Source organism: Oncorhynchus kisutch, linkage group LG6 (genome assembly GCF_002021735.2).
Source record: "Oncorhynchus kisutch isolate 150728-3 linkage group LG6, Okis_V2, whole genome shotgun sequence".
NCBI classification, from domain to species: Eukaryota; Metazoa; Chordata; class Actinopteri; order Salmoniformes; family Salmonidae; genus Oncorhynchus; species Oncorhynchus kisutch.
This window is the reverse complement of record NC_034179.2, coordinates 72,194,550-72,216,969: the sequence shown is the minus strand read 5'-3', so window position 1 is coordinate 72,216,969 and position 22,420 is coordinate 72,194,550.

The window sequence follows — 22,420 nt, the reverse complement described above, 5'->3', positions numbered from 1 at the left end:
CTAAGTCCTTACAATAGTGTACTTATACCTGGGTGTGTTGTGCCTTAGCTTATACTCCCTGAGGTTCTGCCGAGGTCTCTTTTTCACTGCTCTAATCCTCTCTAACTAACCCAGCATGATATTTCACCTCTTAAAAAGGATTCTAAAAGCATCCTGAGGTTTTCACCTGATTGACGTTTTCAACTTAATGTTTACTTTGCTGGAGCTCAGTAGCCGTAAAGTATGATGTACAGCACGTGACCAACAGATGGCAATGTTGAATGTTAACTGCAAAGCTAAGATGCATGTTCATGTTACAGTTTACAGCAACGATGCAAACACGTTCATACACTATTAGTAGCATACTGTATACTTACATCTAGCCTAATGAATTTCTATCTAAGGCAGACCTGGGTGCAAATACTATTTAGGGTATTTCAATTACTTACAAGAACACTTGATCTTTTTTTATTTGAAAATACAAGTAGTTGAATATTGCAATGTACTTGGAAATACACTTTATTTCATGTATTTGAAAATGCTTAAATACACAGACAAGTATATTTTCGAATACAAATATTAAAATACTCCATGCATTTGTCCCCAGGTCCATTTGGTCCTAGGGGTATTTGAAATAACTGAGGATGGCTATTTATATAATTATTCAAAAATACTTTCAAATACTTAAAATTAAAGTAGCTGATCTGGAAAAATCATTTGAAAATACTCAAATACACAGAAATATGCATGTATTAAACCCAGGTCTCCTCCGAGGTAGATCAATTTCTTGTCTACGTTTGTGGCAGGTGACATATGACCAGCATAGGGAATGTCAAATTTGAGGCAACTGAAGTCTGTCTTATACTTTATTTGGGTATGTTTTGTCCTGCGACGCTGCATCAGAAATTAATTCCTAACTTCCAGTGATTAAGCTGTTTGGAATGTTTTAGTATTTCTGTTTTTGGGCATGGCTCTTTGAAATTATTAACGACAACAATAGCCTTAACTTTCATTAGAAACCCAAACTCCTGTAATAAGCTGGAGATATCATACAGATGCTATGACTATAAGTAGTCTGTATAGAAGTCCTGCTTAAGTCTAATCTACAGCGGTATGTGTTCGTATTCTGGGAATGTTGGGCATTCTCCTTCGGCAATGCAGAAGTAGCTCCACAGATGCTCATGAAAGGAATCTGGCTCCCCCTATGGGCACAGGAAACACAGGCTGCTAGAAGAAGGCCCTCCTCCTTCAATACAGTCATTGGTATGATGCTTTTTCCCACGTCACTCCCACATGGCTCAACAGTTAGTTCCTTACAGAGATGGCCTCAGTTTCCAAACCTGAGTTTAAGGACACAAGGTTAGGAAGTAAATCTGTTTGTGTGTTAATGGTGTGGTGGTGGAGGATGTTCCCCCATCTGAATCGTTTCCTTGTTTTGTAATCTGCTGTAGGTAGTGTCAGCGAGTACTCAGCACCAGCAGGTGGTGTCATAAACATAGTTAACTAGACCCGAGACTAGATGGAGAAGGGACAAGACAGCACAGATGTTTATTGTGTCTGAATCATAGTTCAATTAAATTGCTAAGAAATAAATAGTTGTACTTTAGTTTGGCTGAACATTGTCTACTGTTGTACCTCATGTAATGCACAAGGACCCAAAATTAATTCAAATAGTTTTCCAATAAGTGTGAGCAGTAGGGGTCAAGAGATTATATACTTATATAACCCGATGATGATCGCTGTTGCTATATACTGTATGACACTACCGACCAGTAAACTCAGAAGTACAACAGTCTTCATCATGTGAACTAATGTAAACAACCATATTAGTGTAATCTGATTACTTCAGTAAGTGCATCCACTTTTCACAGGTCACAGTGAAGTAGCTAAGCCTGCGTGTCCAATTTTCTAGCTCACACTGGACACTCCCCATACGGAAAAAAATAACATTTAAAATATATTTTTTAGATACATTATGTGAAATATTTGAAATTGGACCCCCAAAATATTTCACATATAATACGGAATGTATAAATATAATGTGTATAGAAACATTTGCTTCACAATATATGTTAAATGGATCAGAAAATGTAATTAATGTATTTCAAAATACATTCTGACATACATTAAAGAGTGTATTTATTGATGTACTAATATATTTATTTATGTATTTGGAAATGTTTTGTAAAATATATTCCAACATGCATTTAACTGTATTTGTAAGAAATACATTCTTAAATTAAAATGTATGGCAAACGTAAAAAAATTGCCAAATCATATTGTAACCAAATGGTGAGTGTCTTAACAATGAAACTTCAGTAGGCTCTTTAGTATCACATGCACTTTTGTCAGTGTCATTAAGACTGTAGAACTAGCCCTGTACAAGCTTAACCTTTATTCTTCTTTGGTATTATGGCGGTGAGCAAACAAATGTTATAGGTGCATGCCGCCACCAACTGTATCGGCTCTAAATAAGCCTACTATTCTGTAGTATAAATTCATTACGCATTGTGAAAACATTGCCCTGTCAACTAACCCCACACCCATTAAAACCTCATCACTATTCCACTACTTTGGCCTTATCTGATCCTACACCAAGCCAACAGCCTAGAAGGACAGGACACTATCATTCAAAACACCTTGTAACTCTTTTGCAGTAAAATCTTGTACACCCAAGTACTTCTCTGCAGCTGCAACCACAACATCTATGTTCTGTGATTTCCATTTAATTCCTACGGTATAGGTGACAACGCCAAGAAAACCGCCTTACTGAAGCACGTTATTCCTATCACTCTCTATTGACCTCTGCCTACTCACAGGGATCCTCACCCTGGACCCATCATCTACTACTCTCTTCACTGCTTCAGCATATGACACCTTCTGCACTACTCTGATCCTGGTAACCTAAACCTGCCCTTCTCTCAGCTGACACATCTGAGACAAAGCAATGTGTACCCCTACCATGGGTACCCCTACAGTTTACACACACAACTTTTTACAACAACACTAAACATTCCTCCTGCACACTTCTCACATCTAGGAATCTCCCTCATACTCACAGCTGCCACATGACCATAACTTGACTTTATCTGGTAAAAAAACTCTGCATCAAAACTCAGTAGTACAGAGAGTGTCTTCTCTGTTTCACCACACTCTCATCGCACCAAACGGAGGGAGTCACAGACACCAGGAATCTTCAACTTCAGTTGTCCCTCCTCAACACTTAACGCCACTCCAGTTATCACTCCTTTCAACAGCGCCCTCCACGGGAGAGGAAAGCAAGTCACAGTTCTTGTCCTTCTGGATGGCAAAAAAAAATCAACATAATTCCACTTCGAGTCACTTTCACCGACCCAACATTCTCCAACCTCTTCTCCACTCAACCCGACAATACATATGGATCAGCCAGAAGGCAAGGACACATTCTCTCCAAAACTATCACTTCCACTTAGCAAAAAAAATATTTATCCTCATCGGACGAGGCTCAAACTTGGCGGTCTTCCCGACACCTGCCACCGCAGTTAATTCATCCTCAGTCTTGTCATGTTCAATTTCCTTCTCCAGCACACTATATTTTACTCTTAAAATGTTCCAATTGATTCCTTTTTTTTCCGTACCCACCTCAATGGGTTCCCCTGACTCAATCCCCAAGTCCGACAACCATTCAGGTGTACCCACCATCTTGCGACTCCACAGCAGCTCAACCTTTACAGAACGCAACTTAACACATAAACAAACTGGCATGACAAACCATCTCATGGGAGACTACACTCCCAAAAGACAAGCCTCCAAGTCTTTTAATAGGCTGCCGACCAATGATTGTACTTGACACATACCAAAAGCACTAAGAAAGACTTAAATGACTACAGCCATGATACATCATCGGTCATGTAGTGACCGTGTGTGACAAATAAACAAACAAACTTAACAAGAGCATTGCAACCAACATCCAACTTAACGTGTACTGGGTAGCTTTTGCATTCAATTGGACCTCCCTGTTGCACACAACAAGCTTCCATTCCCCCTGTCATGGTGGATTGAACTAGTAATTACCAATGATTTATAGATACACTAGAGGCATAGGCAAGATGCAGTAGATGGTATAGAGTACAGTATATACATATGAGATGAGTAATGTAGGGTATGTAAACATTATATAAAGTGGCATTGTTTAAAGTGACTAGTGATACATTTATTACATCCCATTTTTTATAATTAAAGTGGCTAGAGATTGGATTCAGTATGTTGACAGCAGCCACTCAATGTTAGTGATGGCTGTTTTAACAGTCTGATGGCCTTGAGATAGAAGCTGTTTTTCAGTTTCTCTGTCCCAGCTTTGATGTACCTGTTGACCGCGCCTTCTGGATGATTGTTACGGCTTTCTAGTGGTGATGAAGGAGAGTCGGACCAAACTGCAGCGTGTCGATTGCGATCCATGTTTATTAGACAAACGTAAAACAGGAACTAAACACGAACACTACAAAAACAAATAAACGAAACGAAAACCAAAAACAGCCTATACTTGTGTCAACTAACATAAACAAGGACATCAAGATAAATAAGACAATCACCCACGACAAACTCAAAGAATATGGCTGCCTAAATATGGTTCCCAATCAGAGACAACGATAAGCACCTGCCTCTGATTGAGAATCACTCCAGACAGCCATAGACTTTGCTAGAAAACCCCACTAGCTACAATCCCAAATATCTACACACCAAAACCCCAAGACAAAACACACCACAATACAAAAACTCCATGCCACACCCTGGCCTGACCTAATACATGAAGAAAAAACACAAAATACTTAGACCAGGGCGTGACAATGATAGCAGGGTGAACAGGCAGTGGTTGTTGTCCTTGATGATCTTTTTGGCCTTCACTTCCCTCTGGAGAGCCTTATGGTTGTGGGCGGAGCAGCTGCCGTACCAGGCGGTTATACAGCAAGACAGGATTCTCTCGATTGTGCATCTGTAAAAGTTTGTGAATGACAAGCCAAATTTCTTCAGCCTCCTGAGGTTGAAGAGGCGCTGTTGCACCTTCTTCACCACGCTGTCTGTGTGGGTGGACCATTTCAGTTTGTCTGTGATGTGTACACCGAGGAACTTAAAGCTTTCCACCTTCTCCACTACTGTCCCATCGATATGGATAGGGGGGTGCTCCCTCTGCTGTTTCCTGAAGTCCACGATCATCTCCTTTGTTTTGTTGACATTGAGTGTGAGGTTATTTTCCTGACACAACACTCTGAGTGCCCTCACCTTCTCCCTGTAGGCTGTCTCGTCATTGTTGGTAATCAAGCCTACCACTGTAGTGTCGTCTGCAAACTTGATGATTGCGTTGGAGGCATGCATGGCCACACAGTCATGGGTGAACAGGGAGTACAGGAGAGGGCTGAGAACACACCCGTGTGGGGCCACAGTATTGAGGATCAGCGGAGTGTAGATGTTGTTTCCTACCATCACCACCTGGGGGCAGCCAGTCAGAAAGTACAGGACCCAGTTGCACAGGGTGGGGTCGAGACACAGGGTCTCGAGCTTAATGACAAGTTTGGAGGGTACTATGGTGTTAAATGCTGAGCTGTCATCGATGAACAGCATTCTTACGTAGGTATTCCTCTTGTCCAGATGGGTTAGGGCAGTGTGCAGTGTGATTGCAATTGCGTCGTCTGTGGACCTATTGGGGCGGTAAGCAAATTGGGGTGGGTCTAGGGTGTCAGGTAGGGTGTAGGGGATATGATCCTTAACTAGTTTCTCAAAGCACTTCATGACGGAAGTGAGTGCTACAGGGCGATAGTCGTTTAGCTCAGTTACCTTAGCTTTCTTGGGAACAGGAACAATAGTGGCCCTCTTGAAACATGTGGGAACAGCAGACTGGGATAGGGATTGATTGAATATGTCCTAAACACACTAGCCAGCTGGTCTGCGCATGCTCTTAGGACATAGCTAGGGATGCCGTCTGGTCCAGCAGCCTTGCAAGGGTTAACACGTTTAAATGTTTTACACACCCACCTCAGCTGCGGTGAAGGCGAGCCCGCAGGTTTTGGTAGCGGGCCGTGTCAGTGGCACTGTGTTGTTCTCAAAGCGACTAAAGAAGTTTTTTAGTTCGTCTGGGAGCAAGACGTCGATTTCCACGACGGGGCTGGTTTTCTTTTTGTAATCCGTAATTGACTGTAGACCCTGCCACATACATCTCATGTCTGAGTCGTTGAATTGCGACTCTACTTTATCGCTATACTGATGCTTAGCTTGTTTGATTGCCATGGGGAGGGAATAACTACACTGTTTGTATTCAGTCATGTTTCCGGTCGCTTTGCCATGAATAAAAGCAGTGGTTCGCACTTTCAGTTTTGCGCGAATGCTGTCATCAATCCACGTTTTCTGGTTGGGGAAGGTTTTAATAGTCATACATCGATGTTGTTGTCTGAGGCTATCAGCTCAAGGACAGAACTACATACATAATATGGTGAAACATGTTTTTGAAAATATTTCTTTCACAAGTCAAATCATAGTTTAAAAGCAGGTGGACTGGTTCTACTCTTTTGAGCCATTTTATGTTTGTTTGTTTTTTTATCGTGAAAAACTGAGCGGGTCGAGCATAACACGTCAACCTTGCTCTACTCATAGATAAACGGGCTAGAAATGTTTTAACAATTTTAGAGATTTTTTGCATTCAATTGGACCTCCCTGTTGCACAAAACAAGCTTCCATTCCCCTGTGACAATGGGGATTCATGGCTGCTTTAACTAGTAATTATCAATCATTTCTATTCAGTGCCTTCACAAAGTATTCACACCCCTTGATTTTTTTCCACATTTTGTTGTGTTACAGCCTTAATTTAAAATCAATTAAATGTAGTTTTATTTTGTCATTGGCCAACACACAGTACTCCATAATGTGGAATTATGTTTTCAGAATTTTTACAAATGAATTCAAGCTGAAGAGCTGAAATGTATTCAGACAAAAAGTATTCAATTCCTTTGTTATGGCAAGCCTAAATAAGTTCAGGAGTGAAAATATGCTCAACAAGTCATATACTATGTTGCATGGACTCACTCTGTGTACAATAAGAGTGTTTAATATGATTTTTGAAGGACTACCTCATCTCTGCACCCCACACATACAATCATCTGTAAGATCCCTCAGTCAAGCAGTGAATTTCAAACACAGATTCAACCACAAAGACCATTGACGTTTTCAAATGCCTCGCAAAGAAGGGCACCTATTGGTAGATGGGTGCAAAAAACAAAAAAACATTCAATATCCCTTTGAGCGTGGTGAAGTTATTAATTACACTTTGGTGGGTGTATCAGTAAACCCAGTCACTATACAAAGGTACAGGCGTCCTTCCTAACTTAGGTTGCCGGAGAGGAAGGAAACCGCTCAGGGATTTCACCATGAGGCCAAAGGTGACATTAGAACAGTTACAGAGTTTAATGGCTGTGATAGGAGAAATCTGAGGATGGATCAACAGCATTGTAGTTACTCCACAATAATAACCTAATTGAAAGAGTGAAAAGAAGGAAGCCTGTACAAAAACAAAAAATATCCCAAAACATGCATCCTGTTTGAACAAGGCACAAAGGTAATACTGGAAAACTAACTTTTTGTCCCAAATACAGTGTTCTCATTTGGGCAAATCCAATACAACACATTACTGTGTACCACTCTCCATATTTTCAAGCATAGTGGTGACTGCATCATGTTATGGGTATGCTTGTAATTGTTAAGGACTGACGAATTTTTCAGGATATTTTTTTTACTGAATGGAGCTAAGCACTGGCAAAATCCTAGAGGAAATCCTGCTTCAGTCTGCTTTCCACCAGACACTGCGAGATGAATTCACCTTTCATCAGGACAATAACCTAAAACATACGGCCAAATATACACTGTAGTTGCTTACCAAGATAGTGAATGTTCTGAGTTACAGGTTTGACTTAAATCTGCTTGAACATCTATGGCAAGACCTGCAAATGATGATTTAGCCATGCTCAACAACCAATTTGACAGAGTGTGAAGTATTTAGAAAACAATAACGGGCAAATGTTGCACAATCCTAGTGTGGAAAACTCTTAGAGACTTACCCAGAAAGACTCACAGCTCTATTCACTGCCAAAGGTGATTCTAAAATGTGTTGTCTCAGGGGGTTGAATACTTATCTAATCAAGATATTAATATTTTATTTTTCATTAACACAAAATTTAACACAAAATGCCAATTAAATATATTTGATCCTTTGTTACACAACAAAATGTGGAAAAAGTCAAGGGGTGTGAATACTTTTTGAAGGCACTGTATACACTAGGTGACTGATAGAGGGAGCTGTGTTGAAGCCATTGTCTCGATTTTGCAACTCCCCCACCATTGTAGAAAATATTTTATAAACTATAGAAATGCATGTATTAAGGTCTACATTAAGGTTTACCGCATTTATTATATTACAGACAGCTTGATGCATAGTTTTACAGTGTACTATGTGAGCTAAACATACAAAGAAAAAATATATAAAAACATTCTCCTTAAAGTATAATTTACAGATGACTAAATACTTAAATACATGTTATTTTGTCCGAAATACTGTAGAATTACATTAATTAATATGGAAGACTGCTCCGACAAGCCAATATGGCCGACTGGTGGCTTCAAAGCCTCTCAATGGCCAATACATAGCATCAACAATCCAGGATTTATATACACCATTGGTAACTACCAGTTGAAGGGCTGTTCAATTGGATTTTTCCCAGATGTGGTAAATTCCCACTTCCCACTTGGCTACGGACGCACCATAACACCGCTAACCATCTACTGCAGAGCTGTATAATATAACTCATTGGAAGCACAAGACATAGATCTACATTTTGACATATTGTGGAGCATTGTAAAATGTATTTTTGTTTTGTTTAAATCATTAAAAACTAAAACAAAAACTATACAAAAACAACTCAATTTTAAAATTATTTAATTAAGCTGAAGAGAGGCACTTACTATATATTTTTTGGTGGGAGATAAGAAAATATGTTTTTTATGAATTTGAACATGCGCTCTTTATGAAAGAATGTTAAAATTTGGTGAAATCCTATGTTTTTTTTTACTCATCATCACACTTTAAATTATATCACTGCCAATGTTTTGGCTTGGTGGCCCCAAAAAAATTATCTCCATTGATCATTATGTAAAGAGTCATTTAAGAAGCCGAATTAGGAACCACTTTGGCATATTGTCAGGCATTACATGCATTTGAGCAAATATACAAATGTATCTATATGTATTAGAAATACGTACATTTTGCGTGACATTAAATATATTAAACTGTATTTGTTTCCCGGTATGGGTCATCATGTAAAGCCCCTTGCAGCCTGCAGACAGTGTGACAAGTGGCGAATTGGCCTGAAATGGGAGTGGATGCTTCTGCACAGTGGCCAGATAGAGCTGAGGACTGAGAGAAACAAGTATCTAGGGCATGGCCCAAACAACACTCACTCAATTGTGTCCAGCCCTTCACTGGGTAATGGGCGATGGAAGTCATATGCTGTGGTCGTCACATGCCAAGGCAGGAGGAGAGAGGGTGCTTTTAATTCCTCATTTTCATGTTGGCCTGTTAACTTCCTTTTAGAAGCTCCTCACTTTCATTTGACTAAGAGGACATAATGTGGTGCGTCATTTACACAATTTAACTCCTCTATCCTTTTGCCTTGCAACCCAAATGTTGAGTTTACTCTACTCCTACAATTTCTCCATTACATTACACAATATGTATATTCATATTACACACAATATGTCAAATACCATTATTAGCTATAAGATCTCTCTTACCTGTAATTCAAGGTGGCACTGGTTTGTAAGACATTTTAACAAGACAGGAGTAAGTATGAGGAACCACAGTAGCTAAAATCGACTAGATATTCTGAGAGAGGGCTGCTGCCATGTGGGTCTCCTGTTTTACCATTTCCCACCTCACAGGCCATGCCAAGAAAAGAGCCTCTGACTGCCAAGGAGTTCATTTCTTGGAGCGGAGCAGCCCTTTGTGGGATATGTGGTGTTGCATCACAACACCTATTGTCACATGACCGAAGACAGGCTGAACTGGAAAACATTTCTCATGTGCTTCAATGTTTTGAATATTACTGTACATGTTTGGCAGGCTCTGCTGTTTCTCATAAAAGTGAACACAGCAAGGTTTCACCATCTTGAAAAGCTGTTTACATATGACATTTTTCAAATTGGCTAATACATGGTACTCTAATGTTCCCTATACCCATCATGAGGTTGCTAAAACCTAGCCTGTGAATGAAGGTTTACAACACAGGGTGAGAGAAAAATGTTAGTAATCAAGGTGACAGGCAGTGAGTGACACATTGCACCCTCTTGCCTGCATCTAGGTGATCTAGGGTGTAATCATTAGTCCAACATTTGCGAACAAGAGTTTCTATTGGACACATTCAGGTATGTTTATCCCTGTTTGGTTCCGTTTGCTTCAGTTTAAGAAACGTTTTTCGACATAATGAATACACCCCTGATCACACGCAAACACAGTTCACTTTCATAGCAGCCACATACAAACAGCATGATCAAAAAATTCCTTCTCTCATCTATGTGCTCTCCTCTCACCCTTTCCCTTCGCTGGACTTCAGTGCACAACAAATCAGCTGTCTGTGACCAGGCAAAAAAAAACTTTCCAAGCCAAACTTTCATATCATAACCGCTGACCACTACACACACCCTACATCTTTAGCTGGTAAAAAATTAACAAGAGTTCTAGTGTTGGATAGCCAGCTAGCTAACACAGCATCCCTCTCTGTCAATGTACCCAGTGGAAGACGGGAACTCAATATCCTCAGGCTACACCATGGTGCTGCCCTACAGAGTGCTGTTGAGACTACTGTAGACCTTCATTGCAAAACAGTGTGTTTTAATAAATTATTTGGTGACATGAATATATTTAGTATAGTTTTATCTAAAAACAACAACTTTTTTAGTGTTTCACTATTTTATTTTTAAGGATGGTTCTCCCCTTCCTCCTTTGAGGAGACTCCACTCATGTAGACATGAAGAGGAGCAGCTGTGATTATTAATGCTACCATCACCCAATAAACCTACCACTCAGGTCCACTCAGGTCCACTCAGCCTGCTGAGTCACCATGTTGACCATCATTCACATGGCAACTTACAGGCCTATAATCAACCGATGACTGGAGTGTGTGTAATCTGATAAGGAAGTTAGAGGGATCTGTCTCCTCTCTTTCATGACTTGGAGAGGAATTACTTTTATCTTCACTTCTTTGGTGAGAAAAGATAAAGGGGAATGTGTGATGATTCACAAGGAAAGTGTCCTGACTTGCAGAAGAAGATTGTGAAAATGCTTTGCAGCAACTGAGGGTTTTGCTATGTGCAGTGAAACATGTCTCAACCTGTCTTGTGGGATATAACTTTAGCTAAATAGAAGAGAAATTTAAGTTCTTTTGATTAATTGAGGTTGGGTTAGAAGAGTATTTCTCATTAAAGTACAGAGGGATGGAGCCATGCAATTCTGCTCTGTATAACATGTATATGGATACAGGGGCGTCATGCACCCATTATTTTAGAGGGTTCACAAAGTATGTGATGATGGAGGGGGGGGGGGATTGGGAGCTATAGCTGAGCTATAGCTAGTCTTACAGAAAAACAACAACAAATTTTGTTTTATGTATTCATCAAGAAGGAATCAATAGGCTACGTAGCTTGATCAAATTCATTTATAAACATACCTCCTGCAAGTCCTGCTCATCACCAGCAGCTAAAATCTAATCAAACGCTGTGTGTCAATCAACACTCTCTCTCCTCCTTCACTGACGATACTGTCTGCACACACTAGAGTATCGAGCATTATGCCTAGCATATCTTTGCTCATGGTGCACCTTGGAAGGAACCACTTTCTAGGGAGGATGTAGGGGTACTCTTTGCCTGGTCCAGTCAGTGTGCCCTGTTTGCAAAATACCGCTGACAGGTATTTTTAGAAATAATTTATGCATAATAATAAACTGTTTAGTAATTATTTGAACAAAAACAGCACAAATATGAGGTGCCCTTGTGGCCCCTACGGCCATGACACCTCTATGTGGATATAGCATTCTTTTTTTATCATGTGTTCACCATGAGAATGCATTTTGGCTCTATTTTATTGCACTTTTAACAAGAGACATTATAGACGCAAACATAGACGGACCAAATAGATTCTGCCAAACAAGAGGCCATACAACAAAGCTGTGTGTCTCAACATTTTCTCTGTTGTTCTGTCCCCATCCTCTACTCGTCTCATGATAGACATTCATTAATTTGGTTTGGCTGCAAAAGGCCTGCATGTGCTTCTGGTTAGAGGCTGTGCTGCACTGCATTAATCAGCAGAGAAGGCGTGGTTCAGCTCAGCCCGACCTATCCCCCCATCCCCCCATTCCTCTTCCTTGACCCCATGACTTATGAAAATTACGAGCATGGTTCTGTGTGGACTAGCAATGATCTTCTCTCAGTTAGGCAATACTAAAACAAAGAATGCAGACTACTAGGTCGCCATGCAATTATCCCATAACAGAAAAAGAGGGAGCGAGAGAAAAAACATTTGGCCATGGATCATGAAATGTCCCACTGGGCACAGAAGTCAATTCAATTCAAAGAAAAGAAAATTGTATTGGTCACATACACATATTCAGCAGATGTTATTGTGGGTGTAGTAAAATGCTTGTGTTTCTAGCTCCAACAGTGCAGTAATATCTAACAATTCACAAGAATACACACAAATCTAAATTAAAAGAATGGAGTTAAGAAATGTATAAATATTAGGACAAGCAATGTCGGAGTGGCATTGACTAAAATCCAGTAGAATAAAATCCAGTATATTCATATGAAATGAGTAAAGCAGTATGTAAACATTATTAAAGTGACTAGTGTTCCATTATTAAAGTGACCAGTGATTCCATGTCTATGTATATAGGGCAGCAGCCTCTAAGGTGCAGGGTTGAGTAACCGGGTGGTAGGTGGCAAGTGATGGCTATTTAACAGTCTGATGGCCTTGAGATAGAAGCTGTTTTTTAGTCTTTCGGTCCCAGCTTTGTTGCATCTATACTGACCTTGCCTTCTGGATGGTAACGGGGTGAACAGGCCATGGCTCGGGTGTCCTTGAAGATCGGGTGTCCATGCTCAGCCCCCTCCTGTACTCCCTGTTCACCCACGACTGCGTGGTCATGCACGCCTCCAACTCAATCATCAAGTTTGCAGACGCACCAACAGTAGTGGGCTTGATTACCAACAACGACGAGAAAGCCTACAGGGAGGAGGTGAGGGCACTCGGAGTGTGGTGTCAGGAAAACAATCTCTCATTCAACATCAAGAAAACAAAGGAGATGATTGCGGACTTCAGGAAACAGCAGAGGGAGCACCTCCCTATCCACATCAAAGAGACAGCAGTGGAGAAGGTGGAAAGTTTTAAGTTCCTTGGCGTACACATCACAGACAAACTGAAATGGTCCACCCACACAGACAGTGTGGTGAAGAAGGCGCAACAGTGCCTTTTCAACCTCAGGAGTCTGAATAAATTTGTCTTGGCACCTAAAACCCTGACAAACTTTTACAGATGCACAATCAAGAGCCTCCTGTCGGGCTGTATCACAGTCTGGTAAGGCAACTGCACTGCCCTCAACCACAAGGCTCTCCAGAAGGTGGTGCGGTTTGCACAACGCATCACTGGGGGCAAACTACCTGCCCTCCATGACACCTACAGCACCCGATGTCACAGGAAGGCCAAAAAGACGTTCAAAGGACAACAACCACTCGATCCACTGCCGGTTCACACTTCTACCATCCAGATGGCGAGGTCAATACAGGTCCATCAAAACTGGGACCGAGAGACTGAAAAACAGCTTCCATCTCAAGGCCATCAGACTGCTAAACAGCAATCACTAACTCAAAGAGGCTGCTGCCTACATTAAGACCCAATCACTGGCCACTTTAATAAATGGGTCACTAGTCACTTTAAACAGCGCACCTTTAAATAATGTCACTTTTATTTTTTACATATTATACATTACATTATTATGTGTATATACTGTATTTTATACCATCTATTGCACCTTGCCTATGCCGCTCATCCATATATTTTTATGTACATATTCTCATTCCCCCCTTTAAATTTGTGTGTATTATGTAGTTGTTGGGGAATTGTTAGATTACTTGTTAGATATTACTACACTGTCGGAACTAGAAGCACAAGCATTTAGCTACACTCGCATTAACATCTGCTAACCATGTGTATGTGACCAATAAAACTTGATTTGATTTGATTATTTGATTTGATATTTTGGGCCTTCCTGTGACATCGGGGCCTGTAGGTGTCCTGGAGGGCAGGCAGTGTGCCCCCGGTGATGGGTTGGGCAGACCACATCACCCTCTGGAGAGGCCTGCGGTTGCGGGCAGTGCAGCTGCTGTACCAGGCGGAGATACAGCCCGACAGGATGCTCTCAATTGTGCATCCGTAAAAGTTTGTGAGGGTCTTAGGGGCCATGCCAAATTTCTTCCACCTCCTGAGGTTGAAGAGACGCTGTTGCGCCTTCTTCACCACACTGTCTGTGTGAGTGGACGATTTCAGATAGTCGGTGATGTGTATGCAGAGGAATTTGAAGCTTTCAATTCAACGTCTATTCCACGTTAATTCAAAGTAATTTCATTGAAATGACGTGGAAACAACGTTGATTTAAGCAGTGTGTGCCCAGTGGAGTAGGTCTTGCACGATATTCTATGTAAATTGTGCCAGTCAGCATTTTAAATCCTATTTGATCTTTTCAACTGGGAGGATAGAACACACTCCATTTGGTTTTATATTCAACTTACAGTAACATTTCCCTTAGACAAATGGCCTCTCAAAGGTAAGAAACATGATCAGTTGCAATGATGGATTGAACAAAGGGAGTCTTTCATACTATTTGTCACCATTTGATGTAAGAAAAAAGTAAAATAAGCACCATTGTGCAAAATGGAGCATGTCTGTCATGTGAATAGTCCTTGTTTTTCAGAACCCTGTCAATACAGCATCCTTGAAACACTGTCAAGGGGTTTGTTGACATTCTACCAGAGGGCCGAAGCATAGAGACATATTACCTGCCTCTTTCCACAATGTTCAGACTATGGTGGACTCATAATAGCTGGCAGTGCAGCTTGTCATTGACCCACAACAACATGGCTACATCCCAAAGTCATAACCCAACCAGCCAAAATCTCTCTGAGTGATTTCTTAACCACTGAATCAACAGGAGGATCTTATTTTGCCTCTGTGTTTTTACCTGCCTATTTAAAGACAATAACAACACTACCTGCATTTATTTTCCAGCATCTTTGCCTAATGTAGATATATCTTTAGGTACCGTACATGTCCATTGTGGTTGTTAATTAAGCTGTTACTCCTGGGTCTGCATGCTAGAGAGCCCTGGGCCAGAATGCAGTAACCAGGGCCTGCTACTGATTCATTTGGGGGCTTCTCTCCAAGGCCTGGCAGTCACATGAGGAAGCTGAGCTCTACTGCACAGAGCTGGTCTCCAGGGATGCCTGTCAAGGATTCTGGATTTAACAAGAATCATAGATTCAGTTCATGTAAATCCTACTTATTGCTCAGTAAGGAAAATGTGATATGCTGTGAATTGGAACTTTTAACCCCCCCCCCCCCCTCCCACACACACACACAGTTTTTTGGGGGAATTGTACATGCACCTAGATTTTCAATAACTGTGTAATTGTGTGGTCTGTCCATGCACTTGAGTGTGGTGAAAAACCGTGCTTGGCAGCAAGACAGTGAAATAAAGCAGTGCACATCCCCATATGTCTAGCAATTGGTCCACTTTTGATGACCCTCCTGAGTGTTCACATAGGTCACAGGACAACGTTCAAGTATGGTTTATAGATGTGATTACTACAATGCATGTTGTCCAAATATGCTCAATGCTAAACACATGTTGCCTTCACAAAGACGTCTCAGAAAACGAGACGTGCGATGAGTCATATGATCCGCACCCCCTAAAGGCATATTCAGTGGTGTAAAGTACTTAAGTAAAGTCGTTTTTGGGGTATCTGTATTTCACTTTACTATTTATATTTTTGACAACTTTTACTTCACTACATTCCAAAAGAAAAGTATGTACTTCTTACTCCATACATTTTCCCTGACACCCAGCAGTACTCGTTACATTTTGAATGCTTAGCAGGACAGAAAATGGTCCAATTCACACACTTATCAAGAAAACATCCCTGGTCATCCCTACTGCCTCTGATCTGGCGGACTCACTAAACACAAATGTAAATGATGTCTGAGTGTTGGAGTGTGACCCTGGCTATACGTAAATTTAAAAAAACATGAAAATTGTGCTGTCTGGTTTGCTTAATCTAAGTAATTTTCTATTATTCATACTTTTACTTTTACTTTTGATACTTGTGTATTTGAAAACCCAATACTTTTAGACTTTTACTCAAGTACTATTTTACTGGGTGACTTTCACTTTTACTTGAGTCATTTTATATGAAGGTATCTTTACTTTTACTCAAGTATGAGAATTTAGTACTTTTTCCAACACTGGGCATATAATAATTTCTCGTGATTCAAATGGGACCTCGGCACAGTAGTTACACAAATGTATATTGTTACGAACCCAATAACTAGCCTATTAATATTGTTTCACTTGCTTTGTCTAGGGGTTCTAGGCCTAGTGACATGGTCTGTTACCTGAATCAATGTGTGCATTTATGTGAGAAATCAGCTTTTGATGACAGTGTTGGATGCACATGTGCCCTGGAGACAGCTACTTACCGAGTTAAGGACCAGCTCCATCTTGAAGTATTGGATGGCCATATATGAATTTTGTTTAAGTGAGAGCGACAACTTGGTAATATTTTGCTGGACAAATTTCTATTGTCATTATTACATTGTCATACCAAGAGAGCACAGCCTACAATCATTAGTCTTACTGTGTTAATCATGTTTGGTGTCTGATTCGAGCATAAGAATCAAGAGAATCATCTAAATTCCTTCCCATTTAGCTTCAAATGCATCATGATGTCCTCTGTTCGCCGGTTCTACTGAAGCTCTAAATATAACTGCTGAGGCAGAAAGGGTAAATGTATCCCCCTCGCTGTGTGAGGGTGGCTTGTCATGTGAGATTTTTCAATATACTTTACCCAGCAGAGTTCCCCTGCAAGGTCTCTGTGTGTCCCTCTCTGTCTAAGTAGTCCTGCTTCAAAATGGGACTTCAACAGTGCTCATCGTGAATGACAACGGAATCCGACATCAGCAACAATAGAGCACTCAATAGGGCCATATCTACAATAGGATTAGATGTGGGTGCGAGTCTTGGCTAGAAGGGTTTCATACCGTGCCTATTGCTTCACACGTGTCTTGATGTTTTGGACAAGGAAATATATATTTTTCCTGACTAACATTGTTATAAAGCATTCCCGATTGGAACAATTCCAAACTTTTTTATCATCAGAATGTGTAACACTTACATTGTAACAAGTGTTGTTATGACATTGTTCTTACGCTGTATTAAGGTTCAGGATTACTGTAATTACAGTAACTACAATACTTGTTGTATTACTTACAAGTAAGATCAGCATCTGATGTATGCTGAAGGACTGAAACTAAATGTGTCATCCCATCTTGTGGTCCTGTCCAATGTATTATGTGCATTGACAAGAAAAGGCACATTTCATCTTGCTATGCCACCTGGTATTTTGTTTAAAAGCTGTGTGTGTCTGTGTTTGTGTGTGTGCGTGCTCTTGGCCTGCTAACTCTCACACCCTCAGATTGTTGTATCTGGCAGGCTGTCAATGTGGAGAACTGCGAGCAGAGATGATTAAACAGTAAACTGGGGCTGTGTGCCCTTCTCTCTCTGCTCTGCCTTGTCTGAAGACCACTAAATAACACTAGGAGGACTCATGTGCATGAGCGTAGTGAAAGAATACATGCCACCATCTTCTATTCACTCACACATACAAATCCATTCATCCTATAATGAATAGAGGGAAGGTTCTTGAAGACACACATACACTGAGTGTACAAAACATTAAGAACGCCCTTTAAATGGCACACATACAGTCGTGGCCAAAAGTTTTGAGAATGACACAAATATTAATTTTCACAAAGTCTGCTGCCTCAGTGTCTTTAGGTATTTCGTCAGATGTTACTATGGAATACTGAAGTATAATTACAAGCATTTCATAAGTGTCAAAGGCCTTCATTGACAATTACATGAAGTTGATGCAAAGAGTCAATATTTGCAGTGTTGACCCTTCTTTTCAAGACCTCTGCAATCTGCCCTGGCATGCTGTCAATTAACTTCTGGGCCACATTCTGACTGATGGCAGCCCATTCTTGCATAATCGATGCTTGCAGTTTGCCAGAATTTGAGGGTTTTTGTTTGTCCACCCGCCTCTTGAGGATTGACCACAAGTTCTCAATGGGATTAAGGTCTGGGGAGTTTCCTGGCCATGGACCCAAAATATCGATGTTTGTTCCCCGAGCCACTTAGTTATCACTTCTGCCTTATGGCAAGGTGCTCCAGCATGCTGGAAAAGGCATTGTTCGTCACCAAACTGTTCCAGGATGGTTGGGAGAAGTTGCTCTTGGAGGATGTGTTGGTAACATTCTTTATTCATGGCTGTGTTCTTAGGCAAAATTGTGAGTGAGCCCACTCCCTTGGCTGAGAAGCAACCCCACACATGAATGGTCTCAGGATGCTTTACTGTTGGCATGACACAGGACTGATGGTAGCGCTCACCTTGTCTTCTCCGGACAAGCTTTTTTCCGGATGCCCCAAACATTCGGAAAGGGAATTCATCAGAGAAAATTACTTTACCCCAGTCCTCAGCAGTCCAATCCCTGTACCTTTGCAGAATATCAATCTGTCCCTGATGTTTTTCCTGGAGAGAAGTGGCTTCTTTGCTGCCCTTCTTGACACCAGGCCACCCTCCAAAAGTCTTCGCCTCACTGTGCGTGCAGATGCACTCACACCTGCCTGCTGCCATTCCTGAGCAAGCTCTGTACTGGTGGTGCCCCGATCCCGCAGATGAATAAACTTTAGGAGACAGTCCTGGCGCTTGCTGGACTTTCTTGGGTGCCCTGAAGCCTTCTTCACAACAATTGAACCGCTCTCCTTGAAGTTCTTGATAATCCGATAAATGATTGATTCAGGTATAATCTTACTGGCAGCAATATCCTTGCCTGTGAAGCCCTTTTTGTGCAAAGCAATGATGACGGCAATTGTTTCCTTGCAGGTAACCATGGTTGACAGAGGAAGAACAATTATTCCAAGCACCACCCTCCTTTTGAAGCTTCCAGTCTGTTATTTGAACTCAATCAGCATGACAGAGTGATCTCCAGCCTTGTCCTCGTCAACACCCACACCTGTGCTAACGAGAGAATCACTGACATGATGTCAGCTGGTCCTTTTGTGGCAGGGCTGAAATGCAGCGGAATTTTTTGGGGGGGGATTCAGTTCATTTGCATGGCAAAGAGGGACTTTGCAATTAATTACAATTAATCTGATCACTCTTCATAACATTCTGGAGTATATGCAAATTGCCATCATACAAACTGAGGCAACAGACTTTGTGAAAATGTATATTTGTGTCGTTCTCAAAACGTTTGGCCACGACTGTACACAACCACGTCTCAATTGTCTCAAGGCTTTAAAATCTGTCTTTAACCTGTCTTCTTCCCTTCATCTACACTGATTGACGTGGATTTAACAAGTGACATCAATAAGGGATCATAGCTTTCACTTGGATTCACTTGGTCAGTCTATGTCATGGAAAGAGCCGGTGTTCTTAATGTTTTGTATACTCAGTGCAGAGTACTATATGTTGATGTAGAAGAAGCCTCTAGAGAGGAAGGTTGTATAATTAGAAACACAACAGTCTAAGGACTGGCAAGGACCAGGATATATTGGTCACATCTGGAATCTTAACGGTGGTTGTGACAATCCAAACCATCTTGTAGGTCATTGTGAATGTACATTGCTAAATTCAGAAGAAAATTAGGTTCTCCAGTGTATTCCTCTCCTCTGACATCAGTTTGTCATAGCAAGAGGCTTTTGGGGATTCATTTTTACAGTTTATTAGTTTATCACAGAATATAATCAACATAGTTTTGATTTATGCACAGCAATGCATCAGAAAACATTCTACATCGTTTGGATTTGAGGTATAATTTAATGGAGATTACTCAAAGTATTACATCCATTGGAAAAAAGTCAAACAAGCTTATGCTATTATCTCATTATATTGAACATCAAATGTCTCAGATTAATATCTTGCAGTCCCTTTTAAAGATATCTCAACTATGACAGTCATTTACTTCATCATCTACTTCTTGAGGCACAAGGCACCTGATGCAGAAATTACTGTATACCAACAATTAGAGTTTCTACTATCATTATTAATCAGTCTATTTAATAGTTTATCTGTTGTTTTCTCATCCTGTCATTCACAGATTTATATTTTAAATTCTCATATTGCAATATTCATATTTCAATATTATTACCATAGGCGTTCGCTGTGATGTTTTATTTAAAATCAATAAAGGCACAGATCCTTTCTGCCATGTCATTTAGACTGGAACGTTCCGTTGAAGGTATAGGGTGTCAATAATGACTTCCCCAGCTGTAACTGCCTCCCGCACGATAAGCAAAGACAAACCTGTCTGGAAAGCCAGCAAATGCTGTGTGATTCAACACAGCCTGACCATATTCTTCACACACAGCGCCTTCACAGCAAGGGAAGGTGTTTACGACTTCACGGTCACATCTCACGATGCAAATTATTCGTTTTGATTCCATATGTCCATGGCTGGGATATGTTTACAATGATATAGATGTGTTTATTTACTGATATTTTGAGAGTTTATTTAGATGGGCTTAGTTATATATATATCTAAATATCTATTCTGCTCACTCACAGTATATCCCACATAGAAGGAAGTGCTCTCCTGATAGCAGTAGCTACAGGCTTGTGGACATACAGAGAGCATGATGGGTGTGAATGACCACTGACCACCTGTTTTATGTCTTAGCCCGCTTGCTGTGCAGCATATTTCATGAAGATGAGCAGAATTGCAAATGGCCTACTGAAAGTGTTCCTTTTAATCAAAATTCCATTGATCTTTTTTAATTGTTTTTATTTCTCCTTTATTTAACCAGGTAGTCCAGTTGAGAACAAGTTCTCATTTACAACTGTGACCTGGCCAAGATAAAGCAAAGCAGTGTGACAAAAACAACAACACAGAGTTACACATAAACAAACATACAGTCATTAACACAATAGAAAAATCTATGTACAGTGTGTGAAAATGTGGAAGAGTAGGGAGGTAAGGCAATAAATAGGCCAGAGAGGCGAAACAATTACAATTTAGCATTAACATTGGAGTGATAGATGGGCAGATGATGATGTGCAAGTAGAGATACTGGGGTGCAAAAGAGCAAGAGGATAAATAACAATATGGGGATGAGGTAGTTGGGTGTGCTATTTACAGATTGCCTGTGTACAGGCACAGTGATCGATAAGCTGCTCTGACAGCTGATGCTTAGAGAGGGAGATATAAGACTCCAGCTTCAGTGATTTTTGCCATTTTTTTCCGGTCATTGGCAGCAGAGAACTGGAAGGAAAGGCGGCCAAAGTAGGTGTTGGCTTTGGGGATGACGAGTGAAATAGACCCACTGGAGTGTGTGCTACGGGAGGGTGTTGCTATGATGACCAGTGAGCTGAGATAAAGCAGGGCTTTACCTAGCAATTCATCTATTCTCCCTCATCTAATTTACAAAACATTTTGGTAATCAAACTAAACCATCGGTTTGTTATTTCAATTAGTTGATCATGAATCCACAGCTGCTGTGACTGCACTACACTGCACAAAATTATTCAGGGGCGTAGTAAATATTATCCCCCAAAATATATGATTTTCACTTACAAATTCAGGTTTTACTTCAAAACGTGTAAAACCTTAATTCATTTGTATGTGTTCAAAGATCATGACATTTGAACATGTCAATTCAATTTAAAATTCAGTGTATAATTTACTACATATTCACAATATTTACTCTCAGCTCAATAATTAAAGAATTTCACAACAACTTGCCATGTGGCCTCGTTTTTAGAGGATTGTGGGTAATTCTAAATTGACTTTATGATACTTTTACACAACTTCATATGTATGTTTCTGTATCAGTATTAAGCAGCTTGTTGTGCTATGAGGTATAATGGATCACGATGAACTGATATAAAACCATCAGGCAAATTGACGTTCAACGATGAGACCACCCATTCCCAGCATCAACAATGTTACACAACCCTTAATGCTAGAGACACACGCAGCATCTTACAATGGCCACAGTTCTACCTCCACTGACTGCTAGTGGAATGCGCACTGTGTTCAGCAATG